At 46.0% G+C, this 17,412-nt stretch overlaps 8 non-coding genes across 8 annotated transcripts; 5 read left to right on the forward strand and 3 right to left on the reverse strand.

Moving 5' to 3' along the window:
* The first annotated feature begins 1,825 nt into the window (after window positions 1-1,825).
* On the forward strand, window positions 1,826-1,898 carry TRNAF-GAA. Its single transcript has one exon. It is a non-coding gene; the product is annotated as a tRNA-Phe (tRNA).
* Window positions 1,899-6,810: 4,912 nt separating this feature from the next.
* TRNAK-UUU lies at window positions 6,811-6,883 on the forward strand. The gene has a single exon. It is a non-coding gene; the product is annotated as a tRNA-Lys (tRNA).
* Window positions 6,884-8,518: 1,635 nt separating this feature from the next.
* Window positions 8,519-8,578, reverse strand: LOC116555265. Its single transcript, XR_004270461.1, has one exon. It is a non-coding gene; the product is annotated as a U7 small nuclear RNA (small nuclear RNA).
* A 1,573-nt stretch (window positions 8,579-10,151) lies between these two features.
* Window positions 10,152-10,224, forward strand: TRNAF-GAA. Its single transcript has one exon. It is a non-coding gene; the product is annotated as a tRNA-Phe (tRNA).
* A 979-nt stretch (window positions 10,225-11,203) lies between these two features.
* On the reverse strand, window positions 11,204-11,276 carry TRNAK-UUU. Its single transcript has one exon. It is a non-coding gene; the product is annotated as a tRNA-Lys (tRNA).
* Window positions 11,277-16,370: 5,094 nt separating this feature from the next.
* TRNAR-UCU lies at window positions 16,371-16,456 on the reverse strand. The gene is given in 2 exon segments: window positions 16,371-16,406; window positions 16,420-16,456. It is a non-coding gene; the product is annotated as a tRNA-Arg (tRNA).
* A 233-nt stretch (window positions 16,457-16,689) lies between these two features.
* On the forward strand, window positions 16,690-16,762 carry TRNAV-UAC. The gene has a single exon. It is a non-coding gene; the product is annotated as a tRNA-Val (tRNA).
* Window positions 16,763-17,041: 279 nt separating this feature from the next.
* On the forward strand, window positions 17,042-17,114 carry TRNAV-UAC. Its single transcript has one exon. It is a non-coding gene; the product is annotated as a tRNA-Val (tRNA).
* The last annotated feature ends 298 nt before the right edge of the window (window positions 17,115-17,412 follow it).

Consider the following 17,412-nt stretch of genomic DNA (forward strand, 5'->3'; position numbering starts at 1 on the left):
TTTAGAATTTTCCCTACTACAACTACCAAGGGAAGCCAAAAGGGTGAAATTTAAGCTAAACAAATGATAGGCTCTTAAGTCTGAAAAATCTGTACAGTTACCTAGTTTAGGCATGGCAGCCACAAACATCTCATTTCAGATGTACTCTTTCCTTAATCTCTCTTGAGAATCGCAGTCTGCATTCATCCTCCATTTTAAGTCTATTGTTTATAAATTCTAAACTAAGGTCATATTTTTATTTCAAATTATAATAAGCCCATGCTAGGTCCTTATTTATGAAGCAAGTGAATACAAAGTGTTGAATTATTCTAACAGCCTTATGGAGTTTAAAACGTTTTGTTTTTGAGACAGTTTTGTTCTTGTTGCCCAGGCTGAAGGACAATGGTGCAGTCTCCACTCACTGCAACCTCAAGTGATTCTCCTGCCTCAGACTTCGAGTAGCTGGGATTATAGGCAAGCGCCATCATTCTCTGCTAATTTTGTATTTTTAGTAGACATGGGGTTTCTCCATATTGGTCAGCCTGGTCTTCAATTCCTCATATCAGGTGATCGATCCGCCTCGACCTTCCAAATTGCTGGGATTACAGGCATGAGCCACTGAGCCTAGCTAAAACATTTTTAAGTGAATAAATGCAAGAGATGGAAATTATGAAATAGGAGGTGGAGGCGGAATAAAATCAGCATATTAGAGATATTATTAAATCACAGTTTGCTTCTTAGAGTTTGAGGGAAGCCTGAGTTAATTCTATTTTTTTGACTATATATATTTAAAAATGAAAAATGCCAAGATGGTATTACAAAAATTGAGGTATATTTTTGATATTAGGTTTAGCAAATCAGTGCTTTTAACAAATACTGTACAGTGGCTCTATGTTTACCTCATGTGGAGGTAGCTTTGAAAGTTGACATTTAGGCTGGGCGCCGCGTGGCTCATGCCTGTAATCCCAGCACTTTGGGAGGCTGAGTCGGGTGGATCACCTGAGGCTGGAAGTTTGAGACCAGCTTGACCAACACAGAGAAATCCCATCTCTACTAAAAAGACAAAAGTAGCCAGTAGTGGTGGCACATGCCTGTAATCCCAACTACTTGGGAGGCTGAGGCAGGAGAATCTCTTGAACCTGGGAGGCGGAGGTTGTGGTGAGCGGAGATGGCACCATTGCACTCCAGCCTGGGCAAAAAGAGCGAAACTCCATCTCTAAAAAAAAAAAAGAAGTCTATATTCGAAGACTTTACAAATGGCCTTCCTTACATCTTCTGATATATCCTGGATTTCAATCTGAAGATATCTACAAAAATTGCAGTGTTTATATAGGTCTACCTTGCAAAATCTGCCTTTGCACAAAAACAACAAATATATTTTAAAAATTTATTTCAGTATTGTGTTTAATAATGAGATATAGAAAAAGGTGAAAAAGTCTATAATTTTCAGTTTAATTACATAGATTATGTTATGACCATACAATCTGATACTGGTGATTGTGGATTAAAAAGCAGATAGGTCTATAAAACTGCCATGAAATAAGTCCATAATATATTTTTAAATGAAAAAAGCAAACTGCAAAGCACTTAAAAAAATAACTGAGAAAAGTGAAGTTTTTATCACTTCTAGTTTGTAAAAAAGGGCCTTGCCTTATCACCTTTGCGATATTTGTAAAATGCCTGTCTCTAGCTGAACCCATATGATCATTGTTACCATGGAACAAATACTATTTTCTTTTCTTTTTTTCTTTCTTTTTTTTTTTTTTTTTTTTTTTACAAAATACTAGAATAACCAGCTTAGCTATTTTCTTATAATTATGTAGAAAAAAAGAAGAAGTTGTTATCAGCCGAAATAGCTCAGTTGGGAAAGCGTTAGACTGAAGATCTAAAGGTCCCTGGTTCGATCCCGGGTTTCGGCAGGGCTTCCGTTTTAGGCGTTACTCATCATATGTGGTTTCAGCAAAGTCAACAGGGTCAGCACCCCGTGGCATTCTCGCTCGCGTTGGGTCTGTTAAGGAAAGGCTCAGGGGCATTTTCCTCGCGGAGGGAGGGTACTGGGGACGTATGTCCTGGCTTTTAAACTGTCCGATATGAAGTTATGCTTCTGCCCTGACTTGGGTCCTGGTTTGAGACGAGCTCTCCCGGCGCACTGCGCACAGCTCGCTTTCTTGAGCAACCCTGTCCCCCCGCACCCCGCCCTCTTCTTTCGGCTTCCAGGCAGCCGTGGGCACTGCGATCTTTTTGTCAGGGTCAGAGAGGCGGGAGCGCTCAGCCCGCGAGGCCTCCGCCTCTGCTTGGTCACGGGCTCGCCGGGGATGGTGACAGCCTGGGACTCTTCTTGGCCAAAGAAATCCTCCAAAGCGTTAGGACCACCGGTTTTGTCCAGCTGTTTTAACCATAACAAGACTGGGACGGGGGCGGTGGCTCACACCTGTAATCTCAGCACTTTGGGAGGCAGAGGTGGACAGATTACTTGAGGTCATGAGTTCGAGACCAGCCTAGTCAACACTGTGAAACCCCATCTTTAAGAAAGAAAATAACAAGAATTCTAGAACAGCTTTTTGGGGGTGTGGGCAGGGGAAGGGATCGGAACTCTTTCTGTTTAAGTCTACACTAGGGTTAGGAGGCCAAATACTGGATGCCCAATTAGCTTCCCTTCCCTTCCTTTTTTTTTTTTTTTTTTTTTTTTTTTTAATGGAGTCTTGGTCTGTTTCCCTTATTGGAGTCCAGTGGCATGATCTCAGCTCACGGTAGCCTTTGCTTCCCGGGTTCAAGTGATTCTCCTGCCTCAGCCTCCTGAGTAGCTGGGATTATGGGTACCTGCCACCATGCCCAGCTAATTTTTGTATTTTTGGTAGAGACAGGGTTTCCCCATGTTGACCAGGCTAGTCTCGAACTCCTGACCTCAGGCCTCCACCTGCCTTGGCCTCTCAAAGTGTTGGGATTACAGGTGTGAGCCACTGCATCCAGCCAAATTTTGAATTTCAAAGAAACAACAAATAGTTTTTAGTATAAACATGTCCCAAATATTGCATGAAACATACAAAGTACATATTCGTTGTTTCTGTGAGATTGGATTTAACTGGGCATCTGTATTTTTATTTGCCAAACTGAAAGTTACTTGTACATCATACCCTTGTACCTCTTTGCCCCAGCAAAGATATCCAGACACTATATGCAGGAAGAACTGAATTTCAGAGGACACCGTTTGATCTTCATCACCTGGCAGTTTACAAAACGCTTACGTATCCATTGGCTAATTTGTTATCAGCACCAACGGACAAGCTTCTGGCAGAGGTCACCAAGAAACACCCTGGGAATCAGCCATCCCACCGGTCCCTAGGCTTCCAGAGTTGTCCACACTGGTCCATCATGGGAGCAGAGGACAGTGGAACTCCGAGGGTCTGGACTGAATTCCAGTAGAAAGCCTCATTAAGATGATGAGCCAGTCTGGGTGCAGTGGCTCAGGCCTGTAATCCCAGCACTTTGGGAGGCCAGGGAGGGCGGATCATGAGATCAGGAGATGGAGACCATTCTGGCCAACATGGTGAAACCCCATCTCTACTAAAAATACAAAAATTAAAAAGAAAAAAAATTAGCCGGGCATGGTGCCCTATGCCTGTAGTCCCAGGTACTCAGGAGGCTGAGGCAGGGGAATTGCTTGAACCTGGGAGGTGGAGGGAGGCAGAGGTTGCAGTGAGCCGAGATCTCGTCACAGAGCAGGTCCAGCCTGGCTACAGAACAAGACCCCGTCTCAAAAAAAAAAAAAAAAAAAGATAAAAGATTATGAACCATCCCACTTAAGGCAAGGCAATGGTACAACACTTAGGGAGTGCCTTCTTTTTAGCCAGACTGGACCATGCATGGAGAACCTGACAGTGTGCTTCCAAGTGTTACTTACACATAGGTTAAGAGTGAAGGATGAGATTGTTACCATTGCTCTGAGCAAATGCCAGCCACCTTGGGATCAAAAGTGGGAGGCATATTCCTAGAAAATGTTGGGCCAAGCCTTTGCCCTAAAAAGGCAAACTCTGTCTAGTTTTCATCCTGAAGAGGAGAAGGGGAGTCCTGGAGAGAAGCATTTGGAATTCAAGCTCAGAGAAGAAGACACGGTAGCTCTGGTTGAATTACATTTCCTGCAAGCCTGCACACTCCTACTCACCTTTCAAGGCACAATTCTAATGCCTTTCCCCCCGTCAGGAGCTGCTCTGCCCTCCTTCTAGTCATTCCTCCAGGTTACCAAAGCTCTTGAATATTTCCCTATTAAAGCATTGATTAAAGGCGATCTCAGCTCACTGCAACGTCCGCCTACCAGGTTCAAGCAATCCTCTCACCTTAGCCTTCTGAGTAGCTGGGACTACAGGCGTGCACCACTGCACTCGACTAATTTTTGTGTTTTTTTGGTGGAGACCAGGTTTCACCATATTGGCCAGGCTAGTCTTGAACTCCTGACCTCAAGTGATTCACCCACCTCGGCTTCCAAAGTGCTGGGATTACAGGAGTGAGCTACAGCCTCCGCCAGGCTGCATTCTCAAAGGTGTAAAGGGTAGCAGGATATACCACCCCAAAATATGCCACTCTGGCCTAAGGATTCTTTTGTGCTAAAGGCAATTGGGAAGAAGCTGATTGAAATAAAGCTCCACAGCCTCGCCCTATCTGCCTAAAAGCAGGCTTGGAGACAGGACCAGAGGAATATATTTAACAAGCTTTAGGAACTAGCCTTTATCTACCATTAATTTCCCATATATTTGCTTTCTTTCCCACAATTTGCTGCCCCTGGAGACTCAAGGTCCTTTTCTTTCTTTCTTTTCTTCTTTCTTTTTTATTTTTTGAGGCAGATTCTCACTGTGTCACCAGGCACCAGGCTGGAGTGCAGTGGCTGATCTCTGCTTATTGCAACCTCTGCCTCCGGGTTCAAGTGATTCTCCTGCCTCAGCCTCCTAAGTAGTTGGGATTACAGGCGCGCAGCGCACCATGCTCAGCTACATATTTTTAATAGAGATGGGGTTTTACTATGTTGGTCAGGCTGGTGTCGAACTCCTTACCTCATAATCCACCCGCCTCGGCCTTCCAAAGTGCGGGGATTACAGGCATGAGCCACCACGCCCGGCCTTAAAAGTCCTTTCCCTTTGTGTTGTCACTTCTCCAAAACCATATTGTTCTTTGTTGAAGATGCTGTATAAAATGGAGTTCTTAGCCACAACTTTGGAATTATTCTCTGGGTTTCTCCTATGGTATACATGAAATGTACTTGTTAATACACTTCCATTTGTTTTTCTCTTCACTCTGTCTGCTGTTACAGGAGTCCCAGCTGAGAGGTCAAACTGGTAGAGGGAAGATTATTTTTCCTTCTCTACAGGCGCTTGAAGGCAACGAGGGGAAAGGGGTTGAAAGGAAGGTGACATTTCAGTTAGCAAAGGGACAGCACGTGCGAGGCCTAGAGGACTGCAAGTTCTTGACGGCATCTGTTATAAGAAAATAGCGGCATGGGCCGAGCGCGGTGGCTCACGCCTGTATTCCAAGCACTTTGGGAGGCCGAGGCGGGCGGATCAACTGAGGTCAGGAGTTCAAGACCAGCCTGGCCAACGAGGTGAAAACTCGTCTCTATTAAAAATACAAAAAATTAGCTGGACGTGGTGGTGCGCGCCTGTAATCCCAGTACCTGGGGAGGGGAGGCTGAGGAAGGAGAAGCGCTTGAACCCGGGAGGCGGAGGGTGCAGTGAGCCGAGATCCCGTCATTGCATTCCAGCCTGGGGGACAGAGCTAAACTTCGTCTCAAAACAAAAAACAAAAAACAAAAAAAACTTCAGCTGCTCCTACCTGAATAGATTTCCCTCTCTGGGTTCTCCTCCCACCACAGTAGCGTGGGAGCTTTCTCTTTCTCTCTCTCTCTCTCTGTCTCTCTGTCTCTCTCTGTTTCATTAAAAAAAAAAAAAAAAAGTGAAATTCACTATTCATTATTGCCACCAATCTCTTTCATGCTGTCCTGTAATAAGTAACATAAAATAATATGGTTAAAACAGTACTTTTCTAATATCTAGTAATGATAAAAATAATCTTATAATATCTGGTATTTGTATGTGCATTTTAAGGAAAATAACTTTTGCCTGGCTTAGCTTACTATGCATGAAGCACAGTTTTCTGTAGTTGAAAAAAAAAAGAAAAAGAAAAAAGAAAAAAAAAATAGCGGCGTGTTAGCGGGGAGAAGTGGGAGGGGCGGGTCGGCTCCCGAGCGGCGGCGGAGCTGCGCTTGCGTGGAGCCCGGGGTCTTGGGGCCGGGTGGGCCCCGGGCGCGCTCCCAGGATCGCCGGCGAGCTGGGGTTCCCACCGGTCGTCTCTTTTCAGCTAATCAGCTTCGCCCTCCTTTTTCTGAGGTCGGCATCTGGGATGGGGGCAAGGAATCACGAAGTGGCGTCTTCTCGGAAGGGGCAGCCTGATGTCTTAAACCACTCAACGGTGGTCTCCGACCGGATGCGCTTTGATTTCAGGGCCAAGACACGCGTAGCGGTGCAGACAGTTCGATTTGTGGGCGGCTTTTCTCCCCCTGCGCGTTTTGCAGAACTGAGGGTTCACGTTTGCCAAGCAGTATCTAAATATAAGGAGAGCTTGCTTTATTTAAAAATCTGTATTCAGCTGCCAAAGAACAAGGTAATCACCCTTCCTCCCCACGCCCTACTTCGCCTCCTCCCCGCCCTCGCCGGATTTTGCGACGGAATTGGATTGGATCACACACAAAGGAGGAGCCCAGGAGCTCGCTCTGCGGTAGACCTATAAGCGCGCGGCATAACGATAACACAGTCTTCATTAATAGAAGCAAAAGCCTCCGTGTGAGCCCGGATAGCTCAGTCGGTAGAGCATCAGACTTTTAATCTGAGGGTCCAGGGTTCAAGTCCCTGTTCGGGCGACCTTAGTTATTTTTCAAAAGGAACGAGAACCAATTTTAGGGTCTTGTGTGTGTTAACCTGCTGCAAAAGAAGGCAATGAAGTCTTGGATTCTGTAAGCTGCGACCGCAACCGTTTCCCGGAGGATAAGCCCAGGCCCCCTATGGCGAGACGCCATTGTGCAGAGGTATACTGGAAACTTCCAATCCATCGCTTTGGGGGTCTGAAATAGGCAGATTATTCTGCAGCCATCCCCCGGGCTGCTGTGGCTGCTGTATCCCAACAGCTGATATATAAAAGGATCAGCCCCACCCCCTCCACCGTGACAGTCTCCCTTCACTCCTCTGTGACTGCTCCTGCTGACCCTCCCTCTTGGGTTCCCTCCCACTGAGTGGTTGAGTGCCTGAGGAATACGGCTGGGATCCTGCACGTTCACAGCCTCCTTACTACCTTAGGAAAGAGTTTTCCGTACTATAAAAAAGAAGAGATGATCATCTAGAAAATGAAGCCCCAAACAGAGCCATTCCCCTCTTTAAACCAGGTCAAATCCACCCCTGACTCCCCTCTCAAAAATGTGATCTTAAGGCAAGAAGAAGCTGAGGTGGAGACAGCAGCTTCTGTTGGTAGGAGAAAAGCGGGTGCAATTATTTTATTTTATGAATGAGAGGTTCTTATGTTGACCGGGCTGGCCTCGAACGCCTAGCCTCGCCTCCTCAAACGCCAGGACAACTGGCCTGAGCCACCACAGCTCCCAAGAGGGTGCACATTATGAGAGAGCGTATTCAAGAGACTGAGATGGGAAAAATAAAGGGAAACATCCGGCTCCTGCAGAGGTTTTTAGAAAGTGTAAAGTCACCAAGCTGAACTAATTTTCCCTGTGAGGTGAAGGGACCGGTTGCATCCATTGCTTGGCTAATGATGGAGCCTTCCTGGCTTCAGCCAGGCAACAGAAGAAAGTCGGTCTTGATCTCCTGACTGACAGGATGGGGATGTGGGCTGAACGTGTAGGCTGTCCTCCTAGCTGGTTGACTATGGTGCCCAGCCACTCCTCATTAGTGGGGAAGGGCCAGGATGGAGGTAGCACCCAAGCGTGCGGCAGGGCCTTCACCCTGCCCACAGGAATGCCCCACCGTGGTCCACACAGATCCCAGCATTACCTCCCCATCTTTAAAGCTCAGCTTCCCCAGGAGAAAGGGAATAATAATAGCTTCCAACTCATAAGCTTGTGATAATTAAATGAGATAACAACGCATGTACCGTGCTTAATAGGGTCAACCTAAAAGCAAGCATTCAATACACAGTAGCTATTTTTATTATTGTTTTTATTTTATTTTTTTTTTTATTTTATTTTATTGATTGATTGAGGCAGAGTTTCGCTCTTGTGGCCCAGACTGGAATACAATGGCGCCATCTCGGCTCCCTGCAACCTCCACCTCCCAGGTTCAAGCGATTCTCCTGCCTTAGCCTCCCGAATAGCTGGGATTACAGGCGCCTGCCATCACGCCTGGCTAATTTTTTTGTATTTTTAGTGAAGAAGAGGTTTTCCCATATTGGCCAAGCCGGTCTTGAACTCCTGGCTTCAGGTGATCGGCCCGCCTTGGCCTCCCAAAGTGCTCGGATTAGAGGCATGAGCCACTGCACCCTGCCTGTTTTTATTTTATTTTCCAGTGAAAACCAGAAAACCTGCTAAGCAAATTCTAAAAGATCTATAACGCTGTTACCATAATTTTTTTCTTTTTTTTTTTTTTTTTTGAGACGGAGTCATGCTCTGTCACCTAGGCTGGAGTGCAGTGGCATAATCTCAGCTCACTGCAACCTCTGCTCCCATGTTCAAGTGATTCTTCTGCCTCAGCCTCCCAAGTAACTGAGACTACAGGTGCGCGCCACCACGCCCACCTGTTTTGTATTTTTAGTAGCGATGGGGGGGGGGCGGGGTTTCACCATATTGGCCAGGCTGGTCTCGAACTTCTGCCCTCGTGACCTGCACCCCCCCCCCCCCCCCCCTCCACCCCACCCCACCGCCCCCGGCCTACCAAAGTACCGGGATTACAGGCGTGAGCCACCGCGCTGGGGATGAAACACCAGATACATATTGTAATAGGAGAGGAACCATAACAAAGAAATATATGCCCAGTATGCCCATATTCAGGTGACTTGAGTTTATTGGTATGTGCTGGAGGGGCAGCGATCCTTGCTGCTCCTAGGAAGAATGGGCTGGGTGGGCCAGGTGAGCTTCTTTCTTGAAAAAAGTAAATCACGAAGCTCAGAAGGCATTCCAGGGAGAGAAACCGGTAAGGACTTGTGTGGCGAACATTGAAATTTTTCTCCTTCTTCCTGAGGGAGTCCCTTCGAAAGTGATAAGTTCCACTTTTGGCGATCTTGAAAAGGGGAACCTCTTTACTCCAAACATTTTCTGACTGAGGAAGAACAGGCCAGGCTGGGGCGAGAGAACAAGGGTGGAGAGCGCTGGGTTCCCGCAGTCTTTCCTCCTTTCCCTCCCCGGGTTCTTTCCCTCTCCAGCCATGGTGTTCAGCCTTTGGTGCTTTGGAGCCTTCCGAATAGTTCTGGGTGATTGGCGGCACGTTAGTTACTCATTTAAAAATGTGTATATTATCATACCAATTCAAGGCAGTCGTGGAGGAGGGCGGGGATTGAATGCCACGCTGTAGATCCCTGCTGGACACACAGCAGGTTGTTAGAAACCGGTGGTTCTTACTTTTATTAGGGCCCTGGGAAGAGAGAAAGCATGAGGAAGACAATACACTGTGGTCTGGGACAAGGCAGAACGCGAAACTTTCCGTGCATGAAAAAAATTAATTTTCTCACTTGTTGCTTTCAAAACCTCAGGGCTAAAAATAATACAGTTTGAAATGTGAAATGAAGAGCTAAAAGGCTGGAAGTGGGAGGGGAGGAAAAAGGATTTTTTTTTTTTAGACGGAATTTTGATCTTTTCGCCCAAGCTGGAGTGCAATGGCACGATCTCGGCTCACTGCAATCCCCGCCTCCCAGGTTCAGGTGATTCTCCTGCCTCAGCCTCCTGAGTGGCTGGAATTACAGGCGCGCGCCACCACGACCGGCTAATTTTTTTGTAGTTTTAATAGAGACTGGGTTTCCCCATGTTGGCCAGGCTGGTCTCGAACTCCCTAGCTCAGGTGATCCACCTGCCTCAGCCTTCCAAAGTACTGGCATTTACAGACGTGAGCCACCGCACCCAGCCTCTTATTTTTTTTTTTTTTTTTTTTCCTTTTCTTTTAAATTTCCTTGACAGGGCGGAGCGTTCTTATGTCTTTGCCGAAATAGCTCAGTTGGGAGAGCGTTAGACTGAAGATCTAAAGGTCCCTGGTTCGATCCCGGGTTTCGGCAGGGGGATTTTTGTTGTCACAATCCTTTGGAATAGACAGAACAGTAGCCCACTTCTTACAAGCCTCTCTGGAGGCTCATCTCCCTCCCCAATCCACTTGCACGTTCTCCTTGTCTCTTAAACGGGCACAATCTGATGAAATGATAGTATTTACTAAGGTATTAAAAGGAGGCAAAGAACAAGCTTCTCAAGAAATCAGAAGTCAGAGTCATCATGAGGGTGCAAAAAGCTTAAGCCTTTCAGAGGAATCCGAAGTCATTAAATGATTTTTTCCCAGTTCTGTAATCACGCTATTTATACTATTGGATGTTAAATGGCAATACTGGGCAGATTTTTTATTGAGATGGCCAGCACATCTGTACTACAGGCTAAACGTCTTGGGCTTGATATCCAATGTAGTCAGTTCTCTGGGGTTGCACGTTTTTTCATCGGTGACAGACGTGAGGACAGTGTTCAAAAGCATTAGTCTTTACTGCGAGAGACGCAAGTCAGGGGCCCACCACAGCGTTAAGAATCTGGTGAAGGACTGTGTCTAGTTGGAGATGTAGAAATCTTGTGTCTTCACGTGTCTTCACTTGAAATATTTCTTGAATCTCAGTTTCCTCACTGTGCTTTTTATAAAAAATGCCTGAAAACATTCCTCCGTGCCAAAAATTGCACAATTCTTGCCAAGAATATTACTATTGTGACTCTGACAACAGGTGTGTAATGTGTTTATTGATCTGTTTTGAATATAAAATAAATACAATTTAAAAGAAAAAATATCCTGAGACAAAGGAACGTACAAAGGTTGGAAAAGGAAAGCCTGAGATTGGAAGAGACAGTTTTTTGGCACTTTTCTCACCTTGCACTTTTTCCAGCGAAAACCCACTAACAAGCTTTGGCTATCCTCAAGGAGGGGGCAACCCAAGCGGATTTTGCACAACTTTCCTTTGCTCAGCCTTGTCCAAACCCATTTATATTAGAAACTAAAACACTGTGCACCCGAACAGGGACTTGAACCCTGGACCCTCAGATTAAAAGTCTGATGCTCTACCGACTGAGCTACCCGGGCTCCTAAAGGAATGCATTCATCTGGTCTACCCACAGTAAAATAGGCCACGTGGTCGCATTCTTTCCCTCAGCGATTACAATTCTGAATCTTTTTGCTGATTTCTTGAGAGGCGAACCTGTAAAATAGAGATTGAGCGGGCATTCAGCAAAATTGAGTCTTCATTTCTCCTTTTCTCCCATCACAGACGATAAAGACCCAAAAAAGTAATGCCTGCCTGACCTGCCCCGCGCCCTAAAGGGAATTTCCCACGAGGAATCCCCCCAGATTTAAGACTTATGAGCGGGTCTCCGGGTAAACAGCAAGATTTCGAATTCCAATTTTGGTTTTTGAGGAGTCCTAGAGCTTCTTGTGGGAGAAGCAGAGATGAAAAATTAAGTTTCCAATAATCGTTTAGTCATTTATTGACTGCATACTGCGCTCTCGGGACTAAGCAAGCACTGGGGCCGCAAAGACAAAGTCTCGGCCCTCAGTGGGACTGGAAGGCGCGCAAAGCAGAAGCCCCCAGTCACGCGCGTTGCTGGTGAGAGGCCAGCCTTTGCGGACCCGGGAAAACTTGGTGGGCACCCGAAGTAAGAACCAAGTTTTCTAGGGGGTTATGATGCCTGAACCGAGCTGCGGATAGCGACTGGCCCCTGAAGACTTGGAAAGAGAATTTCTAGCCGAGAGGACAGCAAATGGAAAATAACGATGTTTACTAACATTGGGCATCTGACCATTTAGCTGAAGCTTCCACTGAAAGATTTTGATCAGGCAGCTACAGGCTGGATTTTATCTTTTTAGGGAATCTGTTACCTTGGTAGCTGTGTCCCGGACTTATCTAATTAGTCAGTTCTATAATTGGCCCTGCTTCTTCATGACTTCTTTGCCATGCCTATTGAATCCCTTGAAAGAGAAAATTCAGCCCTTGAAAGAGAGAATTCAGCCGAGCGCGGTGCCTCACGCCTGTAATCCCAGCACTTTGGGAGGCTGAGGCGGGCGGATCAACTGAGGTAGGGAGTTCCAGACCAGCCTGGCCAACATGGTGAAACCCCATCTCCACAAAAAATACAAAAATTAGCCGGGTGTGGTGGCACACACCTGTAGTCGCAGCTACTCGGGAGGCTGAGGCAGGAGAATAGCCTGTATCCGGGAGGCGGAGGTTGCAGTGAGCCAAGATCCTGCCACTGCACTCCAGCCTCGGCAACAGAGCTAGAGTCCGTCTCAAATAAAAAAAACCATAAATAAAAAGAGAGAGAGAGAGAATCCTGTGAGGTGGAGCCTCACGCCCATTTTCGTTCTCCTTGGGGTTCAGATACAGTATACTATGTGGGGGGAACGATAAGGTTCTGACTTTTAAATAAGGAAATATATCAGGAGGAGAACACTGGACAGATTTGAAAAGAACCATATGGAAAGATGTTAAGAAAAAAAAAAAACGCAATGTGCCGAACAAAGTGTATGGCATAATACTTACTTGTGAAGAAATTAAAGGAGTTATGTATGTGAGGGTATATATACATATATCCTTTAATAATGCATATATATATATACATATATAAAATTTTGATCAGGCAGCTGCAGGCTGGATTTTATCTTTTTAGGCAATATATATATATATATTTGGTCACCTTGATTGGAGTGCAATGTGCGATCTCAGCTCTCTGCAACCTCCACCTCCCCCGTTCAAGCAATTCTCCTGCTTCAGCCTCCTGAGTAGCTGGGATTACAGGCACAAGCCACCACGCCCAGCCTTTATTTATTTATTTATTTATTTATTTAGTAGAGATGGCGTTTAGCCATATTGGCCAGGCTGGTCTCAAACTCCTGACCTCATGTGATCTGCCTGCGTCGGCCTCCCAAAGTGCTGGGATTACAGGTGTGAGCCACTGTCCCCAGCCTCATTATTTTCTTTATGTACATCTGTATCCTTGGGTTTATTTATTTATTTATTTTTTCGTGTATGTATTTTTTTTAACTTTCATTTTAAGCCCAGGGGTACAAGCGCAGGTTTGTTACATAGGTAAACATGTTTCATGGGGGTTTGTTGGTTGTACAGATTATTTCATCACCCAGGTATTAAGCTTAGTACCCATTAGCTATTTTTCCTGGCTGTCTCCCTCCTCCCATTCTCCACCCTTCCATGGCCACGTATCATTGGATTTAAAAAGCAAGTACTTAATGCTTTTCCTCTCCTGTGGAAACTAGTAAATAAATAAAAAAAAACAGCATGTATTACTTTTGTAACAAAACAAATGAAAAAATATGATTCGTTATTGATAAAATATTCCATGCTTCTGGGAAGGCATAGGTAGCCCTTCAGATCAAAGCTTTCTTTGAAGCTTTTCTACAAAGAGCCAGCAGAGAAGGGTTAAATCACACACTTCCTCCTCTGGGGGACTCCCTCCCATGCCTCATTATGTTGGAGGGGAGTTGTTGGTATTGAAAAAAATCACAAATGTGGTAGGTATGGTTTTCACAAATGGAGATGTGGATCCCTAGGCATCAGATGGCAAGTCTTGGCTCAAGGAAGAAAACTAAAACCAGGCCCCTGCCTGTGCCTGGTGAGGTCTGTGCCTCCTGCGGTCAATCCCAGGGGGTTGTGATCCTTTGACCTGTTTCTCTTTTTCTTCTTTTCTTCTTCTTCTTTTTTTTTTTTCGATGAGTCTCATTGTGACCCAGTGTCTCCCAGGCTGGAGTGCAGTGGCATGATCTCAGCTCACTGCAACCTCCACCTCCTGCCTCCGCCTCAAGCGATTCTCCTACCTCAGCCTCCCAAGTAGCTGGGATTATAGGTGCACGCCATGCCCGGCTACTTTTTGTATTTTAAGTAGAGAGGGGGTTTCACCATGCTGGCCAGGCTGGTCTCAAACTCCTGACCTCGTGATCTGCCCCCCTCAGACTCCCAAAGTGCTGGGATTACAGGCATGAGCCAGAGCAAGACTCTGTCTCAAAACAAACAACAACATAGGGAGCTGTTTGTATTTCATTTATGACTCCCTAGTGTTTTTTGTCTGTTTGTTATTTTTGTGTTTTGAAGGTTCTGGCTGATCTTTACAGACAGGTTTCAGGAGTTGCCCCAGAGATCCCTGCTTGATCCTTTCCACACAGGGTTAGGAACTGGGCTCTGAGCCTGTTCTTGTTGCTGCTGTGATTACAGGCGGGAGCCACTGCGCCTGGCGAACCTCCACTGCTTAAACAACAGTACCAGGTACACAGTGGTTACTGAGTACAGCTTTGAATGAATAAAAGCATGAAGTTGCGTTTCCTGTTCTAGGACAGACCAGCTTGATAGGCACCAAACACAGACCAAGTCTCAAACTCTGAGCTGTATCAAGTGTTAATAGGGTGGCAATGGACTGCTTAACACAGGGAAGTAGGCCGGGCGCGGTGTCAAGTCGCCTTAAGGACCTGTTTAATGAATCTGTTTTCCCTCCTAGAATGTTTCTGCTGTGAGGACACAAACTCTCTGTATATCTGCAATCCCTGGTCAGTGCCTCACTGAAAGCTCTCATAAATTGTCCTTGAATGAAAGAATGGAGAGTTGAATAAGGGTGATTGGTCAGGAAAGGCTTTTAGTGAAGGGGGGTCAGAATTAATCCTTGGAAGTTTTAGTTTGGTAGGGAGAGAGGAAGAACATTCATGTCAAGAAGAATGGTTTTCATAATCAAATGGAATACATTTGTCCTGAAAAAGTTCTATGCTATTCTGTTGGGCTGTCTTATTTTCTCTATAGCGCATATCGCTATCTCGAATTCTCCAATTTGTCCACTTGTTTTATTTACGAATTATTATTATTTATAGAGACAGGGTCTCTCTTGCCCTAGCTGGTTTCAAACCCCTGGCCTCAAGTTGTAAATCCTCCCGCCTTGGCCTCCCAAAGCGCTGGGATTGCAGGCGTGAGCCACCGCACCTAGCCTGTGTGCTTGTTTTTAAACCATCTCTTTCTTCTGCCGCTTTGTCATGTAATTGCCACTGGGCAGTGATCCTGATGGTAAGGATCTTGTATTTTTTGTTGTTTTGCTTAAAAAAAAAAAATCTGCATGGCCACAACCCGTGTTTAGAACAGTAACTTGGCACATAATAGGATCTCAAGAAATAATTGTCGACTCAGAGTGAATTTTTGCAGCACAAGATGCCTCTCGCTCTGCTCCCTCACTCCCACATAGCTGAACTCAGACGTTTTCTTTCTACTTTTCAAACCATAAACTCTGAAGCTGTCGCTATATTTAAGGTGTCTGGCAAAATAATATTAACTATAATTATCGTTATCTGGACGCCTAAGATTACAAAATGGATTGTCAAGAATTAGGAAAAAAGGTTTTTGCACGGGGCGCGGTGGCGCGTGCCTGTAGTCCCAGCTACTCGGGAGGCTGAGGTGGGAGGATCGCCTGAGCCCAGGAGTTCTGGTCTGCAGTGCACTATGCCGATCGGGTGTCCGCACTAAGTTCAGCATCAATATGGTGACTTCCCGGGAGCGGGCTACAACCAGGGTGCCTAAGGAGGGGTGAACCGGCCCACGTCGGAAACATGCTGATCAGTAGTGGGATCGCGCCTGTGAATAGCCACTGCACTCCAGCCTGGGCAATATGGTGAGACCCCGTCTCTTAAAAAAAAAAAAAAAAAGAAAAAAAGATTTTTGCTTGGAAAGGTAATCACTCTTTACTAGAAGTGGGGTTCAAACCCACGCAGATATTAATTCATTGGATCTTAAGCCCAACACCTAAACCACTCGGCCATTCCAGTAACTAAGAGAGCAATGGCTCATTTTAAGGCAACTCGGGTAACACGGCGACTAAATTTTCAGAACAATTAAAAATTACTTTTATTCCTGATATAAAAGTATAATATGAGGGAAAACCTTGGTAACTTTGATCATATTTCGCTAATTTCTTTATTTTGTCATCAGAAACTGGGGCCACATAAAAGTGAAGGAGAAAAGACTCGATCGAGGAGCGGGATTCCTAGCACCTTCAAGTGAAGGGACATAACCAGGAACTGCAATTAGCTGCAATTCACATCAGGCTGGGAATTTTAAATGGTAGATATACTTCTTTTCATCTATTTTATCCATTCTCTCCGCCTAACTTTCCGTTTGCCTGTCTTCAGACAAAAAGGCGACTCTGGTGGGACTCGAACCCACAACCTTTGAATTCCTCCAACTATCTAGAAGTCCAATGCGCTATCCATTGCGCCACAGAGCCAGACATATGCAACCTCTCTGCGCTGAACACATCAGGGCAGACACTTTCTTTCCACGAGTGTGGAATCTTATTCGCTAAGGGTGAGCGCGGTTGAGAATTGCGCTGGAAAGTCTGTATTCCTTGTGAAAGTTACTCTCTGCGTGCACGATCGCTGAGCAGCAAATGTTTCGGTTCACGTTGTTAACATGTCTTTATGCAGAATTACTAAAGCCAGGCACACCAACTTTACACGCGGTTCCATAGTGTAGCGGTTATCACGTCTGCTTTACACGCAGAAGGTCCTGGGTTCGAGCCCCAGTGGAACCACGGCGTGATCTACCGTTTTTCTTTCCCTGCTTTGAAAGGTTTAGTGTTAGCATTTTGCCAACCCGATCTTCGGTTTTGCTTCAGGAAGCTGGAGACGCCGACGTTTCGACAATGTGTCTGCGCGGTCGTGCTCCTCTGAACACTTGAAAATGAGGAATCCTTTTGAAAATGTTTATTTGTGCATAGTTGCCGAATGTCAAATCTATATAACCATTCCAGGGCGCCAAAACGTCTTTTGGAACAATTATAGAAATCTGGAGGAGCCCATTTGTCAAGCGAGGTTCCATAGTGTAGTGGTTATCACGTCTGCTTTACACGCAGAAGGTCCTGGGTTCGAGCCCCAGTGGAACCACGGAGAATCACTTTGTATTTTGTGAGCCAAGTATTGGGTTTTACAGCAGAAAGGTGGAGACGCACCGGTCTCACGGTTTTCTCCGGCTTGCTCCCTTCCTGCTACGCTAGCCCCGTTCCTCCTGGCGCCCGCTGCAGAGTCGGCCTCTGAGGCTGCCGCGGTGTGGCGCCTCCCCGGAGGTGCAGACGGCTCCGCCTCTTGGGGGCATCTCACGCCCCTGCGCCTGCGCCTTTCCACTGCCTGGCCAGCCGGCTTCTGGGTACCTGGGTGTTGGTACTTGGCTCAACTACCTTCTCCT

Source organism: Sapajus apella, unplaced genomic scaffold (genome assembly GCF_009761245.1).
Source record: "Sapajus apella isolate SASKATOON/1434 unplaced genomic scaffold, GSC_monkey_1.0 scaffold14, whole genome shotgun sequence".
NCBI classification, from domain to species: domain Eukaryota; kingdom Metazoa; phylum Chordata; class Mammalia; order Primates; family Cebidae; genus Sapajus; species Sapajus apella.